At 40.4% G+C, this 20,000-nt stretch overlaps 1 pseudogene; it reads left to right on the top strand.

Annotated features, from left to right (window-relative positions):
• The first annotated feature begins 6,439 nt into the window (after positions 1-6,439).
• LOC138040663 (C-type lectin-like) lies at positions 6,440-9,381 on the top strand (annotated as a pseudogene).
• Positions 9,382-20,000: the final 10,619 nt, after the last annotated feature.

Raw genomic sequence — 20,000 nt, 5'->3', positions numbered from 1 at the left:
TTGGTGTATTTGCAATAAGATCTTTGGATAGCAATTGATTTATTTTCTTATCCCTTATGTGTAGATATCCTATGTCTGTCACATAGTTAGTTTTAAGCTTTTATTTCCTGTAGTGTATTTTTATTATAGTTAGCACATGACCCCACAAGCATGTATTATTGCTTTAATATTGATTGTGTTTGAATAAAGGATATTGTTGTCTTGTCTTGTAGATAAGGCAAAACAGCCTCAGTTGTATTTGCATTATTATTTCTGAGTGTTACTTTTAAAGGGCAAACCATTAAAAAGTGCACATAGTTTGCAGGAGTCCAGGAAAAGTATTCCAAATATTCATTGATTTGAAGTTCCTGAAGCAGGTAAATCTTGAAGCGTTTACATAACAATATTTGGAATATACAACATTTCTATTTGGGAATGTTTAAGTCCACAGAATTTATTTTCTTTATGTTGAGAAGTACTGTAAGAGCTGCCAGGTAACTCAGATGGAAATTTGACAGACCTTAGCTGTAATTCAAATTATTAGTACAGTTTTGGTCTTTAGTGGAACATAATATTTTATTGGGACATTTTTTAGTGAGTGATTAACCCATTGACTCCTGGGGATTCCCCATTGACAAGTAAAATCGTTTGGTGTTGGACAGAGTAAAATGCTAAGTATGGCCGGTTTAGGGGTGAAAGGGTTTAAGTGCTATTGTTAGTTTGACTTTCTTTTTCTTCATTTGAACCAAAACAAGTGATTAATCATCACCTCCACCATGCTTTGCTTTGCGTTGCTTTGGCTTTTAGAACAAAGTATCAAAGTTGAAGCCGGTGGCTCGAGGAGTAAACTATAGACTATAATGGTATTTGAGTATATATTGTAGAACAAATTTGCCTATATCATTAAATCAATGGGAATCCAAACATGAGGATGCAGTTTGCTCAGGAGGGGTTTTCCCTATAAAAATGGCAGGCCACTTATTGGATTTTTTTTAAAAACAACCCTTAAAGGTAACGGAACCTTGTTTTGTGGACGTAGGCTAAAGAAATCTGACCCCTTAGAGGAACCAGTTCTTAAGTGACAATTGGCTGGCAAATAACTTTTACTTCTGAATTATTCATAAGTAATAGTTATTTGCTGGTGTACCAAATTGTCTTACAGTTCCAGTCATTTTTCAGATTGATAGCCTTAAATGTACTGCAGCAACTCCGCCAGCTGTTTGGTCTCAGCATCATAGGCTGTACAAATCCACATTTTTTTCTCCAAAAAGGAACAAAAAGAACCCCTGTCATTTTTGTAAGGGAGCCCCCCTTGGGGCAGTTTGTTTACTTTACCACCATTGTTTAATACTATCCAGGGACTAAATCAAGAATCTGAAATAGATTACAGTTTGAAAAAATATGCCACTTTTTTTTACTTCTTACACTTACCGCATTCAACTTTAATTTATTCATCCTTGGAAATGGTAGGAATGATTAGTATTCTTTAAAGCAATTGCTAAAAATTCATTGCACCTAATGTTGAAATATTTTTTCCATATGGAAAGGTAACAGCAGTTATTTCTGTGAAAGCCTTCTCCAGAAAACTCCAACATGGGATTACGCCCCTTTCAAATGTAGCTTTGTATGCTTTTGCTCGATGACTTTGAACAAGTATTACATAAATATGAAGTTATGGAGTTTTTTAAAAGTTAAATCTAATGGAAGGGGATTTAAATTATTGAAACCACTGTGTTGCAACCAGAGTCCACAAAGAGAGGTTAAATAATCTATTGCACTGGAAGTATTTAGTAGGCCAGCATGAAATTTGTTTTGGATAATAGCACTGAATCACCTTCAACAAGTTTTCTAAACTTTGAAGATACCTAATTTTATATCCTCCTGCTGTTTTATTGCTGGAAGATAAAACCAATTCTTGATTAATTATTTTTGTTGTCACATTAACCCACTACAATGTGTTGAAAGTGTATTATTAGCTGTAGTAATATTTTGTTACAGTAAAATCCCCCCTGCTAGTGAGCTGGATTTCTGAATCAAATTTTCAACTTGGAATACCGGTATTGTTGTTTTGGCTATTCAGAGTTAACCTAATCTATGTTTATTTCTATAATTTGGAGGGAAGCAAACGACTGGCGTTTGCTTGAAATGACTACAGCAAAATATAATTGCAACTAAAAGGTTTCCTTCTAGTGTACCCAATATGAGGTGCTTATATGGCATGTTATGTATGACATTGGTGCTAAATTCACTTTAAAATTTATCTTTGAACGACTGAAGTACATTTCTAACTTTTCAGGGACGTCATGCATTTCTTTTTTTTCCTCCGTCTTAGTAAATTTGCCTCCATGGACCACTTGAATGGCCATTTTAACAACTTAATTTTGAAGAAAAATGCAAAAATCTTAACATTTTCTGCTAGATGCGGGCCCCCGCGGAAACAGTGTGCAAATATTTAGTCGAAAGAGAAACCATTTGGAAATTTAGTGATATATTTTTTGCTCCACTTTTTAAAAGATAAACGCATGAATTGAAATCAAGATGGTACACCATTAGTCGGTAAGCTCCACAAACAAATTTCCACTCAAACACTGTCACAGCAACCTGGACTCGCGTTGATCTTGAAATTGTTAAAGAAATTTCCCTCGTAGCACTGTTGGCTAAAAAGTACGGTGGCCCACAACTAAAAAGAGAATCTCGCTGGCATAAAACGCACTATGCAGTCAAAACATTCGTCCGTTTTACTGGCCTGAAAAAGGTTTTTTTTTTTTTATCGACGGAGATCGGATAAACACCCGATGGCAGCCATGTTTTTCGCCAGTGAACAATAAGTCAGTGGTTACCGTCTTGCGCACGCGTCCTTGAAAGGCAACCTTAGCCAATCAGCGGTTTTTGAGACCTGTCCCATAACATTGATGTGCAATATCAAAGATGTATGCTGTAATCTAGTTAGTGTCAAATGGAGTATTGCCTCCTGGATGAGCTCTAAACTTGAGCCCGTGATATGGTTACGTGTACTGGTCACATTGGCATACATGAAGGGGCGGACGGACGTACGTACGTACGGACGTTCATGACGTCATGGCCAAATTTTCTCACATCGATGGGTTACCGGTTTTGGGTTACCATATTTTCTTAAGGACGTTCGCGCCCATTGCTACTGCGCATTTTTTCGCGCATGTCACGCACACGTCATTCATCGCAGACCACGCAGGTAAACACGATGCTAAAGGCGTAAAAATTTTCCACAAGAATAGAACGCGAAAGTATGTGGCATCATGGGGTAGCTGTGGACCCAGGTCTTCTCGGAAATGTCACGCAATGGCGTGACAGTGCGAATAAACAATCGCTTTGAGAACTTCGCAGCGATTTTACTCTCTTGAATGCTCGGTGACCCCCGTTTTTCTTTCCGTAGATCACTTCCTTTCTTGATTTTGTCCATTTTAACAAAAAACAAAAAAAATCTGTACGTGAGAAGTTACAAATATTTGGCCTTTTATGCTCTCGTACGACCGAAGTTTTCTTTCTTAGACTAGTATGTCTCGTTTTTCAAGGTCTATTTCACCTCAGAAAAAGACATCAGCTGCAAAGGTTAATTTAGTTATATTAGTTATGTTGAACTGAGTACGTTTACCTGATCTAAATTTCACTAATGTAGTTTTTTTATTGCTGACAGTTGTAAGCTAAGATCGTCTTAAAGTAACGCAATCTTCTAAAAATGCACCTCATGATCTCGAAAACGAGCACGGTGACCCCCCATTTTTTTTGCCTTTTTGGCAAAAGTAGGTCATTACCTTTCTGCGTGGCAAGTTTTAAAAAAATCTGTACGTGGGAACGTTTTGGGCGCGAACGTCCTTAAGTATGGTGCTCCGCGCGCGGAGCTCCGCTATTAGGGACTTTACGATCTACGTAGACTTGCCACAAGTCGACCTCACGAAAACCCCAGAAGTGATTTTTCGTACGCGAAGTGAATGAGCGAGCGACGAAGTCGCGAGAGGTCGACTTGTCTCGCTTGCAAAGTTTTCATTTGTGTCTCGCGCCAAAAAGGGGATGACGTCATTCGCAAGCCCTGAACTTGATGGCGCAATCCGACGAAAACAGTCGAACATGTTTGTCTCTACGAAATCGAAAGAGGAAATTTGTTAACTTTGTGCTAAAGGTATCTGAAACAAAGATGAAATAAAACGAAAGCTTTTTTTGAATCTCGAGTCGCCGCTTGGAAATGAGATCTCCAGTGGTATTTTCTGGACCAACACTTGTGCTGATAGAAACGAAAGACTAATATATTCGAAAGATTAGCAAGTAAGGGAAAGCTTCGAATCGTCAAGAAAGTCAATTGATTTCACTCATGAAAGATCAGGTACGCTTCAGGTGTAGGAGACCGGGATTAAAAGATACATCTTAGTGAAACTTAAGCTTACCATTTAGCGATGCAATGACTCTCGTCGATGAATACACATGCATTTTAAAATTTTTTGTTCCATTCGACGAAAAATGTGTTGATAGTCGTTGAGAATCGCCTCGGGACTTCCAGACACCCGTTTATACTTAAGATTTTAAATGTGTTGTCTCCTAAATAGCGACCGGCTAGAGACCAAATCTTTCGTGAGTGAAATCAGTGGAAGAATTACGAAGACGATAGCATTGCCACCCGCTCCAAGTGAACGACCAAAAGCGTACGGGACTAGTTCAAAGGTCAGACTTTTCCCAGCTCCGGTTTGAGAAGACACAAACAGATCTATGCAAGACAGATATTCTTCAATTATTTTCCTTTGACGGTCGCGTAATTTGGAATATCCGGTAGCCTTAGTAGCATGTTTGAAAATCACGCTTCACTGCGTGTGGCAAATTTTGATTGACAACTCTATCCCCTGGGATCCACGAGGACTACTCTGATTGGTCTAGCTCAGCGACCCGTTTTTGGGTCGCTAAATTGGCGCCAATCAAGTATGAAAAGTCCTTCGTTCCGCGCGTATCTAGACTATGGACTTTTCGAAAGTCTACGATCTACGACGCGGTCGTCAACGAGAAAGCCAGGAAACAACAATATGATTGGTTAAAAGAGGAAAAATAATCGCGCTGCACGTGCGCACGCATTTTAGCACAAATTCTTGCGGTTCTCTGCACAACGACGACGTGAAATAACCAAATTTGAAGTTTTGACGACAACGCGAGCGCACAAATGTGAATTTATAATTCTCTATTTTTACTCTGAAACCGCTGGTACCAATTTATTTTTTAGGATACTTTGCCCACATTTGTATAACCTGCGATCAGGCGTACTTTTCCTTAGACATGGTGCGAAAAGGTGGCGCACTTTTTAGCGCCCTGTCTCAAGAAAAGTATGCTTGATCGCAGGTTAACATTTGTACGACGCGAACGACATGGCCTAACCACGAGAAACTTACGATAGTGCAAAGTTATATTTTGAGGTGACGCGCCGGCCCGGGCTCCTGACGTCAGACTGACGTTTAACAATGGTATTCATACAATGCTTGTAATTTAACCTGAGTTTCCTGGACGAGGTTCTCTAGGCACATTCAGCATTAATACTGGGTAACCTGTGGCTCAAACTCTCTGCCGAGCTGATTTCACGTTCCCTCATTCCCCTCCACCCCTGTACCTTAACCTAAAAGACAAGCGGATCCAATTTTTGCAAATTGCATTTTGCGGCTAAAAACTCCTCGCGAGTTTTGGAAAACAGGCCCCAGGAGTGCGAAAACGTCAAATTCACTCCGGGCTATGTCTCGTGTTCCATAATTCCCTGAAACTTAACAATCATTTCTCCAAAACATAAGTTGAGCAATTTTTATACAAGAACGTTATCAATAGTCAAGACCTAGGTTTTCTAGAAGGTCCTTTGGCGAAAGACAGGGAGTTTGCAGCAAAGCATCAAGAACTATACTTAATTTATAGATTTAGCCAAGCCTAAAAGCTGAGCTCCCGGGTTATTTATTCTTACAAAAAGTTAACCTGGCTTGAGCCTAAGATCCAATCAAAACTCATTTCCTGGCCTGCGGTCAATTTTAAAAAAAGCTGACCTCGATGAGCTCTAAACTTGAGCCCGCGATATGGTCACGTGATGCTGGTCAGCGGATACTTGGTTTTGACAGGTGTCAATTGACCAAAACATGGACGTCCAATATCAAAGATGTAGGCTGTAAACTAGGGCACAAGTATACAAGTATTGGTTATAATAATAATAATAATAATAATAATAATAATTATCATTATCATTATTATTATTATTATTATTATTATTATTATTATTATTATTATTATTATTGAAGCAACTTCCCGCCAAAAAACGCGGGTTGCACCACACAGTTTCACATTGGTATACATGGAGGGGTGGGTGGTGGTACGGTCGTACGGAGACCGAAACAAAATTCTCTCGCACAGATGGGTTACCATATTTTCTTACCCATGGTGCTCCGCGCAGATAAAATTTTCAACTCATTCAATGTATATTCTTTCCTCAGTGATTTTTCCTAGGCACGTAATATCGATCCTCTGCAAAGTCGGTTGGCACGAGTGGAATCAAGCCTGTTACAAAGTTTCAAACATCCTGGCTACAGTCTCAGATGCTTCTGCAATGTGCAAACAAGAGGGAGCAGAGCTGGTGTCCATACATAGCTTTCAAGAGAATGAATTTATCCGCAATATCTCAGGCAGCAAAAACATTTTTATCGGCCTAAATGACTCAAATATTGAGGGAACATTTGTTTGGTCGGACGGTTGCCCTCTGGCTTAAACAAACTGGGAAGCTGGCGAGCCGGACAATGATTACGGACTGGATGATTGCGTTTATTTTTTGGGAGGCAACGGCAAGTGGAAGGTTACGCCTTGTTATATGTATTGCGAATACGCTTGCAAATTTACATTTTCCCCATGCTCCAGGGAACAAGGTAAGTAATCTAAATTGCTCTTCCAAGAGATCATTGGGAGTAACATAGACGGCATAGATGCGCTCACCCTATAACTCGTTCACTAAAGAAGAATGCACTCTGACCAATGTCGACATTGTCCGTATTACATTAATCTCAAAAATTCAACCTCACCACCGGAAAGATTAAATAAAAATAAGTCAATTAACGAAGTTAGACTAAGCTAAATTGATCATGAGTGATAAAATGGGCTCTGAGTTGCCGAAACTGGTTTTCCGTATTCCATACAAATGTGCTTAACCGACTCTAAGATATGGCGTCTCTTAACAATACACTCTCATTTTCCTGGCTTGTAAAATCTTACCTGTTGGTTGCAATCAAACTATTCCAACCTCACACTTGGTAAACTGGCTAATTTTAATTTGATCTTTCTTGCAAAGGGTCTCATGATTTTAAAGCTGTTTCTTAACATTTAAAACGGTTGAAGTCCGGCTCGCTCCTAGTTTATTTGAATTTTGGAACTGGCATTAGCCAAATGCATGTCCTTCACCAAAGGACCACTACAAGCACCTGGTAACGAGGACAGGCTACTATATTACTACCAAAAGCCCATGAGTGATAACGTGGCATTGTCCATCCTTGCCATCGACCGATATTTTTTAAACATCTTAAACTCCGGCGTTGACGCATCATAAGAAAAGTTGCTACGCCCTCCTTTTTTTCAAACAGCATCTTGTACAATAATATCACAGACATTTCTTATTGTGTCCTCCCACGGTAAATTAATTTAAAATTGTTTCGCATTTGCATAAGGTATACCAAGCGCGTCTTTATGTTTGAACATAAATTTCTTTTAGCTTAGAAGCGAGCAGAGGAAGTGGGTGGGTGATAGCAAAGTTTACGAGGCACATGCTTGACTGGTTAGCAAGTCCCAAATTCTAGTATCCTCCGATTTGAAAGAAGTAGATTGAAAAGCTTACGTTTGGAATGTTGGCCCTTAGTCGTTTTTAATACGCAGTGACACAATTATCTTGAAGTGTTATGCGCCTGACACTAACAACGTAATCCACTGTAATTTTTTTTTGTTCATCATCAGGCAAAATCGCAATGGAAAGGAAACAGATCTTTACCTTGCACGAGCAAAAGATTCTTGTACATCACACGATCAACAGAAGGCAGACACCTTCAATAATCTATTGCGCGTTTCTATGTCTCAACAACCCAATGTGCAAATCAATTAACTTCAACCCTGAGCCAGGAAAGGATGAAGGAGAGTGCGAACTCAATGATGCCACTGCAAAAGACTTTCCGCTCCATTTGAAGACATCACCCAGTTCATCGTATTGTGATCCCAACGACCTAATGTAAACTACAACTTCGTTCGGCCAGGGTCCTGTCTCTTCCCCACTCAAGAAAGTACCCTGGTTGAGGCTGTTGACGTGTCTGCTAGATTTTTGCAGATTCCAGAAAGATAATTGAAGGGGGTGGGGGGGGGAACTATGGTTACATTTTTGTCTCCACTGATCTCATCTACTGAGCTCAGTAGGGAGTAGAAATTAAACAACGCTTGGCGCGGAAATGTCTATTAATCTAAAACGAACTCCAAAAAAGATCTGTTAATCCTCTATGCCCGTTGATACCAGTTCGTGTCGTGTTCGGCTCCCGACAAATTACTTATTGTAGTTTCAAAATAACGTCTGTATAGCGAGCCCAAAGAAGCGCAACTTGAAGTCTACTTAAGAACGTGAGCGACATTTGGTAAAGAAAAACAAGTGGTATCTCCCTTCCAAACACAGAACTGTATTTTACGGATATCAAAATTAAGTCGACGACCACCCTCAGTGCGGATTGGATTTGGACACATGGACACGTGAGCAGCCGCAACCAGTGTACTTTCTCGAGGGAGGAAGAGAGAGGACCCCGGGAACGAGGTCGCTGTAGATTTCTCCAATCTGAGGTCGCTGCAAATTTGAGAGTAGAGATTTTAAAATGCTGCACTAATCTCTTATAATTTTTCTTAAGTTTTCAAGGCATGCAGGAAACCACTACTGACTCGCTGAAAAACCTTTTCGGAGAGTAACGTTTGCTGCACAGGCCATTCAAGGCTCTATTGTGACCTCTTCTTTCATTCCAAGGGCATCTTTATACCTCGATGAAATTTGATCATTTGGGTGAAAGGAGTCCTGAGATGGACTGTTGGTAGTGACTAATGTTTCAACAACCCGACTGGAAGTCATCTTCAGAGTCAAGGGACGGTTTGAAATTCAAACGAATGTAGTGATGCTCTGTTCTGTGTTGTGATAGGTAGGAAAAAGTAACGTGATTTGTTGTGAGGATGGTGAATGGTGATTGATGCATTAGGATCTGGTTTGTAAGTGAAGGTCGCAGTAGGTTTTTAAGCTGAGAGGAAAAAGTTGTGTGTAGCTTATATTTTCTGTTAAGTAATCGCGGTAGAGGTTGGCAACGGTTTCATGTAGCTTGTCATCAGGAGCCGTCAACAGGAACCTCCATCTCTATCTCCCGGGGGGGGGGGATTCAATATATCCCTGGGTGGGGAGGTGTGGCGCGGTCCGTCATACCCTGACCCTGTTTAAGACAAATATCGCTGATTTTCCTACTCTGTTTAGGACAGACTTTCGATTTTTGATACCCTGTTTAAGACATTTAACCCAGTTTAAGACAAAAATTGATAAATCGATACCCTGTTCAAGACAAAAAATGATAAATTCGATACCCTGTTCAAGACAAAAATCCCGAAAAACATACCCTGGCTGGCCGCACGTCCCCATTAAGCCCTTATAAGGGAGTAAGACTGTTTATAGTGTATTTTGTTTTTGAACAGTGTTCAGCCATATTATTATTGAGATCACCGTTCTTCGTCGCTCGTTTGTGATTTGTAACTAAGTCGTGTATCACTAAGTTCCTGGCATGTATATGGCCTGGCAATCGCAGTATGTGATCTTGTATACTGCTCTCGGTCTGTCCTTGGGGTCATCCGTTTGTCTTTGACATAGCGGCAAGCGTCGTAAAGTCGTTCAGTATTGGTCAGTAAGCAACGCGTATGTTGTAAGGTTGTATGCGTGCGATTGTTTTGGAAGTCCCTCTTATGTACGGTATTGTCGTTGTTCCACGGTAACGGTTGACGTGTTAGGACTGTTGTCATTTTGTCTGCTGTGTGTGTTGCGTTTGACGAAATCTGTGCTTTAGTTGTTCTTCCTCAGTAAAAACGTTGTTTTAGTACTCAAAATTAGTTTCGCTAGCTAAACTGTCGTTTGAGTCACAAACTACTTGTGCTCCCTTCGTCAAGGTTTCGGTATAGAGGAGTGGTCACTTTGTGTGTCGTGGGATTGTAAGATGTTTGGTACAATAGTCTGTAAAAAGGTACGTAGGCTGATAATTCCTGTTACGTGTAACAAAGCAGTCTAGAAAACTGAGGTATTTTACCGTTTTTTACGATCTCTTTGGTGAACTGGATGTTAGCGTTTTGTTTGTTAATTAAGGCGTTGGTGGAATTCTTTAACTTGGTCTGTGTATTGCCGTGTTATTATCATCAACGTAACGTAGCCAGAAGGGTAGTGTGTGCTTGGGGCTTGTTCCTCGATATTTTGCATGAATATTTCAGCCACAACAACGGAAACGATCACAACACAGAGCAGAGTATCACTACATTCCTTTGAATTTCAAAGCGTCACACGGCTGAAGATAATTTCCACTCAGGTCTTCGAAACGTCAGTCACTGCCAACAGTCCTTCCTCGGACTCCTTTTACGCGGACGATCAAATTCCACCAAGGTATGAAACTCCTGGGTTCAAACCATTTTTTATTTTAAGCGCATCTTTGTTGCCCTGATGCTAAAGAAACAAGAGGCTACTGGTAGCCTACACTTTGTTCGAAGGAATTTTAGCCGAATTTCTTAAAAAAAAATTGTTACATTATCTTGGTCAATATCTAGTTCAATTCCGTAGTCCGTAGTCCGTAGTCCGAAGTCCACTATCGTGACCTAGCCATATATGGGTAAGCGAGATCGTAGAATAGGGAAGATATCGTTGACGTCACCAATTGTCATTAATGTGCCAACCAGAGCCTCCTTGGCTGTCGAAACAAAGGGTCTTTCATAGTTCCTGTGGTTGGCACATTTGAATAGCAAAAGCAATGTTTGTAAACAGATATCTTCCCTGTAGTTGTTCACATTTAAAACTGTTGTTGTTTATCATAATAATGAATGCATCACATTTTAATATCTTGTTCAAGTGATGCTCATGAGTGTTAAGGGTTCATTGCCATTTTTTTTTGAAGGGGGGGGGGGGGGGGGTTGGGGGAGGAGCATTAATACATAAGCTGAATGGGAGTTTGCCTGTACAAATTCACTCAGTTGCTGTATAACACTTAAATTTCAAAACATAAATCATAGCCCTTAATTAAAGCATTTCAGCAGCAGCAAAATCAATGAAATGTTCATAGTAGTGGAGCAGAAGTTTTCTTTCCAGATCATGCCAGTACTGGTGATCAAAGGCAATTCTTTCGACCGACAGGCCTTTCTTTGTGAACACCACAGTCACACCACTTTGCTCCTGTGAAGTTCGGATCAGAGCAAGCCTCTAATGGAGTTAAAGAAACTTTGTCTCTGGGCATTTAACTTCAAGCAAACCAAATGGGTTTGTGCTGCCTGTATCGAAGACTTTTCCATCTGGTGAGCAGGCCAGCACTGGTTCTTTTTCAATTGATAAACAACAAGACCACTTCTGAACACTTGCACAGGCATTGATCTATTGTTCATTTATTTCACATAGGCATGAATTGCTTCATATTTTATACCATGACTGGTATGTCTTGATGTAAAAGACTTTGCATGCATTAAAGTGTTAACAAAGGTCTCAATGTTTCTTTGCCTGTGTGCAAGTAAATGAAATTTGAAAGTCTTATCCCTCCCCTCGAATATGTACTTAAAATAAAATGATCAATTTCTTTGGAACTGTTATGCTCGGTGATTAAATATGTATGGGCTGTCAAAGCTCCATCGATCACATCTGAAAACGCCTTGAGGAATCCGTACGCTGTCGGAACTTTTGGCTCCAGTTGATAAACGATCTACAATCTTGGACAAAACTCGTTGGGAAAATGTGACGCGCTAATTTGTCTGTGCGATAAAGATTACATTCTTCCCACTTTACCCCCTCCCCCCAATCCAATGTTGGTTAAAAAGGGTGTTAACGCTATTGCTTCATTCCATCTTGTGAATCTTGTGATGGCTTCCCAGTACCTTAAATTACAGTTCAAATTTTAATATTATAACACCTACAATAATTGCAGTCGAACTTCGATTATACGGACTCGTTGGGACTAGACAAAATAGTCAAGATAATCGAGGGTCCGGATAATCGAGAATATCAATATCAATGAGGAACAAAAACTGATTATATTAAGAAAGCAACATTTAATCGTGAAACAAAACATTTGCAAATTGTTTGGAAAACAATATGGTCTACACCTTCACTGTCCGTTGTGAATACATGTCCACATGTCGGCAAACTTCATGATCTTTTCCTTGTTCTTGCAGATATCAGATATCTGCCGCTTCCTAATGCCATATTCAGCTAACAAATTGTTAGATTTTTCTCCTTTCTCTAATCGCAAAATTATAGACTGTTTATCTTTTATTGAAAAAACAGATTGCTTACGCTTCAAGGACATGATGATCACGAATAAACATTCCTGATGCCGTATAGCTTGTTTATTTTGCATACCACACTGAACGAGCCAATAGAGCGTGAAATTTCACTCAGCAACAAATCAACTCTAAGCCAATCAGAACTCATTCGAAAGTTCTTCATTTGTTACCACGGGTGCAAGCGCTGCTTTTGCTTTTGCAAGCGAAACAAACTCGCCTTTACTTCACTTTTCAATGCTGTAGTTTGAAAAGAATATGGCTATGGATCTTGATCATGACTAATAAATATTCACAAGGCTGCTGCCTAAGAAAATTTTAAAGGGGCCCTCAGAGCTAAACGCTGAGAACTTAGGAGCCCAACATATGAAGTGAAAGGTGTTGCTGTGAAAAATTAAGGAGCCCAGAGCTATTCTTTGGGAGCCCCAGGCTACCGGGCTCCTGTTAGGCAACAGCCTTGATTCATGAAAAAATTGGGATCAGAGAAGAAGTCTGGGTAATCGAGGTCCAACTGTATTCAGAAAAACAAACATGAAGTGAATTTGTAAAGTAAATCTCGTGGCTTTTTTCAGCTAGAGACACCATTTTCCAGTGGCTAGAGTACTACACCAGGTTCAGAGGAATTCAAAGTCAGCAACGCTAAAGACAAGGCAAGTCTAAAACACAGGCCTCATTCCACAGATCAAGACTAGAAGTCCCTGCTCTACTGATGAACAACTAAGCCAAAAGGTTCCTTTTATTTATCTGTGGCACAGTGACAAATTGTACAGTGACCTGTGATGTGTGTTTTAGACTGCCACTAAAGACTGAAGCTTGACTTGGCCAAATGTTTTCCTTGATTTGAAATATTTCTTTCCCATTTCACTGTCATTTATCTACATCTCTTGTTTACAAACATTAATGTCACATTTCTTTTCACATTCAAATTTGCCAACCACGGAAGAAAAGTATGGCATGCCTTTCCTGTCAATAATTTAAATATGTGTTAAGCACATTTATTATTTTTTTGCTCCTTTTATTTTATATTCGTTTTCTATGTGTATTTATATTTGTGCTGTATTTTTGTTTTCATTCTAATTAAGTATGCAACACATGATCGCTTCAATCCGTGTATTGCAAGGTTTCAGTCGGCTGATGATATGTTTTGATATGGAGAACAGATTCTTTTTCAAATCGTTTTCCTTTGTATACTGTTGTCATTCTAGGAAAGTGATCTCCTTTTCTGAAATTTAAGCAATTAACTTTATAGTTAGCTTGAAGTTGTTAGTTTGTGCAATGAACAGGTTGATTTCCTGTTTATCTACGTGCCATAGTGTGAAAATGCCATAAATAAACCGTTCCACATTGTTGGTTTAACTTTGCTCTGGCTAAGCATTTTTGTTTCAATTTCTGGGTGGTGGACAAAACACTATCCCCTAGCCCATTGACTACCCTGATGGACTACCCTAAAAATACTATTTCAAACTGATGAGTACTTATTGGTCTACAAGTACGCAGGGTCTCAAATAGTCCTTAAGTCTAAAAAGGGCAAAAAAAGAATAAATGTGCTAAACACTTATATTTAAATTTATGGGAGGAGATGTAAAATACACCAAAACAAAATAAAAAAGCACAAAGAAAGTTAATAAGAATTACACAACAGAAATGTAATAGATGCATTACACAATCAAGCTGTTTGAAGATTGACTGGAAAGGCGCACCAGAGAAAAGAAGTCATTGTTTCAACAGCAAATTACGTTCTGGTTGGCATATTAATAACAATGGGTGACGTCACGAGAACATCGGTATTAAATTGCATTTGAGCATATCCAAATAGCAAATACACGATACGCAATTGATACATGATCAGCCAATTATAGACTGTTAATATGTGCTTTCCAAACATGGCAACCTGTCTGCAACCATAGAAAACCACTGAGACCTTACAGCGTCAGTGCATGCATTAGACTAAACTAAATTCTCATAAGAAAACTGGGAATGATTTCCGTACAGGTCCCTACTTCATTATGCATGCAGAATATATTAATTATTCATTCGCGCTATTGTTTTCTAGAACAATGCGTATACCCAAGGGAATCGAATATATACATGGCTAATTTGTACTTACGGGATGATCAAAAGTGGATCTCATTCTCTCTCTCTCGCTCGCTCCCTCTCTTTTTTCACCCTCTCTCTTTTCTTTGCCCTTTTTGCTCACAACGTCTCTCTTTCTTTTCGTCCCAGCTTTCCTCTTTCGATTCCTTTGTCCTGTCTGTCTTCTCCAGATCCCGCTCGGCTTTTTCTGTCCTTTTTTCGAAGTCTCTCGCAGTCTGCCTTGAACTCCGTATCACTGTAAACCTCTGGATTACTTGTCCCTCTTCTAGACCACTGAGCTAACGTGTCAAGTTGCTAATTCACACCTTGATAATGATATTTCTTTGGAATTCTGGACGACAATTTACATAACAATGATAAGTAATTATATACGCGTGCCGTGCCGACCACCAATAAATGCACTGATTTTGCTTCTTTTGAAACAACGTCACCCCTTAATAATGCTAACCGTAACCCTTTAGGCTTAAGGTTGAACCCAGTCAAATTCTTTTGGACGTTAATCGAGCATATCTGTGAATGTCTGAATTGCTTGTTTTTTCATCCCCCGTGCTGCACACTTAAAGAGCACTACACGGAAGAGTATACCTCCTTGTGATTGGGGCATCCTATATGGGAAATTTTTTATGCACGATTTATTGCAATATATTTTCTTTGAGTCGACGTTAACCCCTCTTTTTCAGCAAACTGTGAATTTTGAAACTTGATGGCCGCCTCTCAAGAATCAAATATAAACTTATGGAAACTATCCCGACTTTTAGCCGATCACGAGCGGAGCATAGAGTGGTGCAAAGAGCACAATCTACTCTCGTCGTCAATGAAATGCCCTAAACCTGAGTGCGGAAACGCACTCAAATGGCAAAGACGAACTGCATCGGGGGATGGATTTGTTTGGCGATGCTCTAGAAAAAACTGCAATGGACAAGCTTCAATCCGCCAGAAGTCATGGTTCTCTGGTAGTAAGCTTTCCCTTGAAAAAATATTAGCCCTAACTTACGCTTGGGCGCATAAATTCACCACAACACAAGCAGTGCACGAAACCGCGTTAGATGAAGAAACCACCTCGACAGAAACGGTGATAGATTGGTATAACTATTGCCGGGAGGTTTGTGCAGATAGAATAATGAAACAACATGCGAGGCCAATAGGCGGTCCTGGTACAACTGTTGAGATTGATGAGTCCAAGATGAAGTATCACAAAGGTCGCTACATCGAAGGACAGTGGGTCTTTGGTGGCATTTGCCGGGAAACCAAGGCCTGCTTCCTTGTCCCGGTAGAGCGCAGGGATAAAGAGACACTCTTGCCAATTATCCGCGCTCAAATATTGCCTGGAACACGCGTGATGAGCGACATGTGGAAAGCTTACGATTGCCTACAAGACGAGGGCTATCATCATCTCAGAGTTAACCATCGCCTAAACTTCGTTGACCCAGACACGCTTGCCCACACGCAGCGCATTGAAAATACATGGTGGGGAGTAAAACGAAGTATGCCTCGTGCAGGAACATCCGTGAATCTGTTTGAAAGCTACCTACAGGAGTGGTTGTGGCGTCAGCAAAACAAAAGTGATCCATTCGGAAACATCATTGAGCATATCGCTGATTTGTACAATGTGCGATAAAGAGCCCTCTCTATGCACTGCTCGTGATTCGGCGAAAAGAGCCGTACATTATACAGGAAAGAAAACAAACCCACACTTTGCAGTGCTTTGGTGAATTGACAGAGAAACGAAGGACAATTTTACGAGCAAAAAGAAGGTAGGCATTCAATTGCTGCAAACTTTTATTTGGTCCGTTTGTTTTGTACATGAGAATCTGAACCGTATATGTACAAAGATTTCTTAAAATTCCACTTCTTTCGCTTATTTTAAAATTGACAAATGGCTAAAATTGCTAGAAAAGTGCAAAAATTAAGTTGAAAATGTTCGATTTTCCGTATTTCAGTCAAAAATTTTACCGATTTTATTTAAGTCCATATAGACTTAGAAAAAAAACCTCTAAGAAGACCAAACAAAGCGCTACACTCCCAAAGGGCGTCTATTGTTATCGCTATTGTTTTCTTGAAACAAAGGACCGTATGCATAATGAAGTAGGGACCTGTACGGAAATCTTGCCGAAAACTGCCGTAGCTTAACAAGAACAGATTTACAGCTGAGCTAGATTAAGCTTTAAGTAACCAGTAATGTACTAAAAATATTGTACAAGCGAATGGTACATAAAAATAATGTGCTTAACACATGTCTAGCTTACCGTTGTTCTTCTGCAAGAGAAACTCCTTCGTCTTCAAGCCTCTTACTTTTAATTAGGCTGTCTTCGATACTAAGTATTCCGCTTCTCTTTACCAAAAGAACACGCCAGTCCTCTTCATATGGTCCGTTTTCATCGTTTTCTGCAATCTGATTGCTATCATCAAATAAGGCAGCTCTTTTTCTTGCAACATTTTGAGGAAGTTTTCGCTTCCAACCGAACGTAGTCGCCATTTTGTTGTTAACGATAACTTAACTGGTCAGCGCATTTACTAATATCAGATTGCCCACTCATGTAAGCGATGCCATTTGATCTTCGGCTCATGAACGCAGTGGATAAATACATTACAATTGTGTGAAGGTTGTAATTGAAATGTAACCATATTCGATATTTAAATCAAGGTAAAATGTTTGCTTTGGTATTCAGTGATGCTGAAAAGGCTTTTGTAGACCTTTAAATAGACCTCTTTCATGATGAAGGGCAAATAAAATATTCTTTTGTTTTAATGCTAATAAGCCTTTCTAGCCTCGCTACGACGAGCAAATTTCAAAAGAATATTTGTTTCAAAATGAGGGCAGTAGGCACCCTGCGAGCAGAGCCTCTTTAAAGCTCACCAGAGGGTGAGCAAGAGAGGATCTGCAGAAATCGTGTGAAGTCTTTTTAAGTCACGGCAGCCCAAGTTTCTGGGCTAGTCACTCCGGTCAAACCGGTTTAGGCAGCGAGCGCATCATATTTTTGACAAAGCGAAGGTTCAAAATCGAGCCTTCAGGGCCGTTGGCAAAACCCGGATCGGATCGGATCGGACCGGACCGGACCGGACCGGACCGGACCGGACCGGACCGGATCGGATCGGATCGGATCGGATCGGATCGGATCGGATCGGATCGGATCGGATCGGATCGGACCGGACCGGACCGGACCGGACCGGACCGGACCGGACCGGACCGGATCGGATCGGATCGGATCGGATCGGATCGACAAAACCCGGACTGGTTCAATATTAAAATTCCTGCCAATAGACACATGAAATCCCTGGGTCACCAGTTAAGGTTACTTCCCACCTTCACGGGTGTCCTTCCGGAAAAAAGTTCGTACTCGCGTTAGTTTCAATAAAATCATAACAAACTATACATCAGAAGAAAGCTTAGTAAATGTAGTTTACGATAAATATACTGCTTTAGCGAGTTTTTCTTTTGGTAAGTGTTAGAATTGGCGCCGGTAAGACGTGAAACCGCCGAGGGTTCTTCTGTTAAATTTATCGGGTATCGGATGCCGCTTCACGAGCAAAATGACTTCACAGTGTTGTTATTCACAAGCCATCAATCAACAAAAGCTTGTCAGGAGATTCCGATATTTAGAATAATTTCTCATGGCGTCCATTTACACAACATACCTCGCATATTTTTGGCTACTCCAACCTTAGATGCGGTTATCTAAACAACCAATCAGAATATCGAAAACGCCTGAGACAATTTCGTTGATTGATGGCTTGTGAATAACAACACTGTGAAGTCATTTTGCTCGTGAAGCGGCATCCGATACCCGATAAATTAATTAGAAGAACTCTCGGTGGTCTCACGTCTTACCGGCTCCTGACAATAAAAGGAAAACTCGGTTACACTATATCTGTTGGCGTAAACTACGTTTATTAAGACTAAAAACAAAATAAGTATGCAAGGCTGGTTTTACGGCTGTGAGGATATATAGTGTTTGTTTGACCAATTTTCGTCAGGCACGGCCTGACTCCTTCAGGGAGTTAAATCATAACTCGTACATAACTCCCTGAAGAAGTCGGGCCGTACCTGACGAAATATTGGTCAAACAAAAACTATATATCCTCACAGCCGTACAACCAGCCTTGCATAATTATTTTGTTTTTAGTCTAAATATTATTTGCTGGTCACATCTCCCAAGATCCGGCACTTGTACTTTGTTCAGATGGCCCTTGCATACACAAACTGTCCACATTTATTAAGCTTTCTTCTGATGTATAGTTTGCTATGATTTTATTGAAACGCAAGTAGGAACGTTTTCCGGAAGGACACCCGTGAAGGTGGGAAGTAACCTTAACTGGTGACCCAGGGATTTCATGTGTCTATTGGCAGGAATTTTGATATTGAACCAGTCCGGGTTTTGTCGATCCGATCCGATCCGATCCAATCCGATCCGATCCGGTCCGGTCCGATCCGATCCGATCCGGGTTTTGCCAACGGCCAGCCTTCAGTACAAAAATCAATATGGCGTCTAGGAGTGTGATCGAGGCTTGGCCTGGGTTTCACTCTGTCTCCAAGCAACGGCTCACGCATACTCAATAAAGACTTTACACGATTTCTTTCTCGTCGAGTTAAGAAAGGCTCTGCTGGAAGGGTGGGCAGTAGGTCTAATTCACATAAATGCAAAAGAATATAAAGGAGGTCAACATTTATGAAAGTGGTCTCTATAAAGGTAAATTCATGTATTGTGCAAATGATCATTTCATTTCTTGTTCATGAGCTAGCATTTGGCCCTTACACACATCACAACAGCATTTGATGGACACCTGACAATCAGAGGGACCGAAAAACTCTAACTCGGGCTTTTCGCCACACTGGCTGTATTTTTATTTTTTGTGGTCTCATTCACTCATGAAGCCCTTCAAGCTAATCCAACCAGGTCTACCACATGCTAGAAGAGTTAGAACACAAACCGGGAATTCCATCACCTAAATTAAATTCCAATTCGTTCAGGTAGAGGCCATATGAAAACTACTAGGTCACCAGTAAATATGTTAGCCTCGTTAAATAAAGTCTTGAAAGTCAGCACTTTCTTTCTCCTCCGTTGCACTGGTAGATACAGAGATCTAGAAGAATTTTTTCAAGGTCCAAGAGAACGCTACGAAAGTCGGAAGACTGAGTCATTGCCTTCGACTCGACTAGCGGGTCTTTTTCCGCCAACCTCGTTCCCAGGACTTTTTTCCGCCAAGAGTAGGGCGGGCGGGTTAGCCATCCCACTGAGGCAAGAATTAAGAGAGAGGTCCTGGGTACGAGGTTAAGCCATCCTGTTGGACAAAAATTTGCCAAAATTCAAATAAATAGTGATGTTTTTTCGAAAACGCGGACAATTCGTAATCGAACGCCATCGTTGCCATCGTTGCCG

This window comes from Montipora capricornis, chromosome 3 (assembly GCF_036669925.1).
Source record: "Montipora capricornis isolate CH-2021 chromosome 3, ASM3666992v2, whole genome shotgun sequence".
Lineage (NCBI taxonomy): Eukaryota > Metazoa > Cnidaria > Anthozoa > Scleractinia > Acroporidae > Montipora > Montipora capricornis.
The sequence above is the reverse complement of the archived record's forward strand: the minus strand, read 5'-3'. Positions and strand labels throughout refer to the sequence as shown.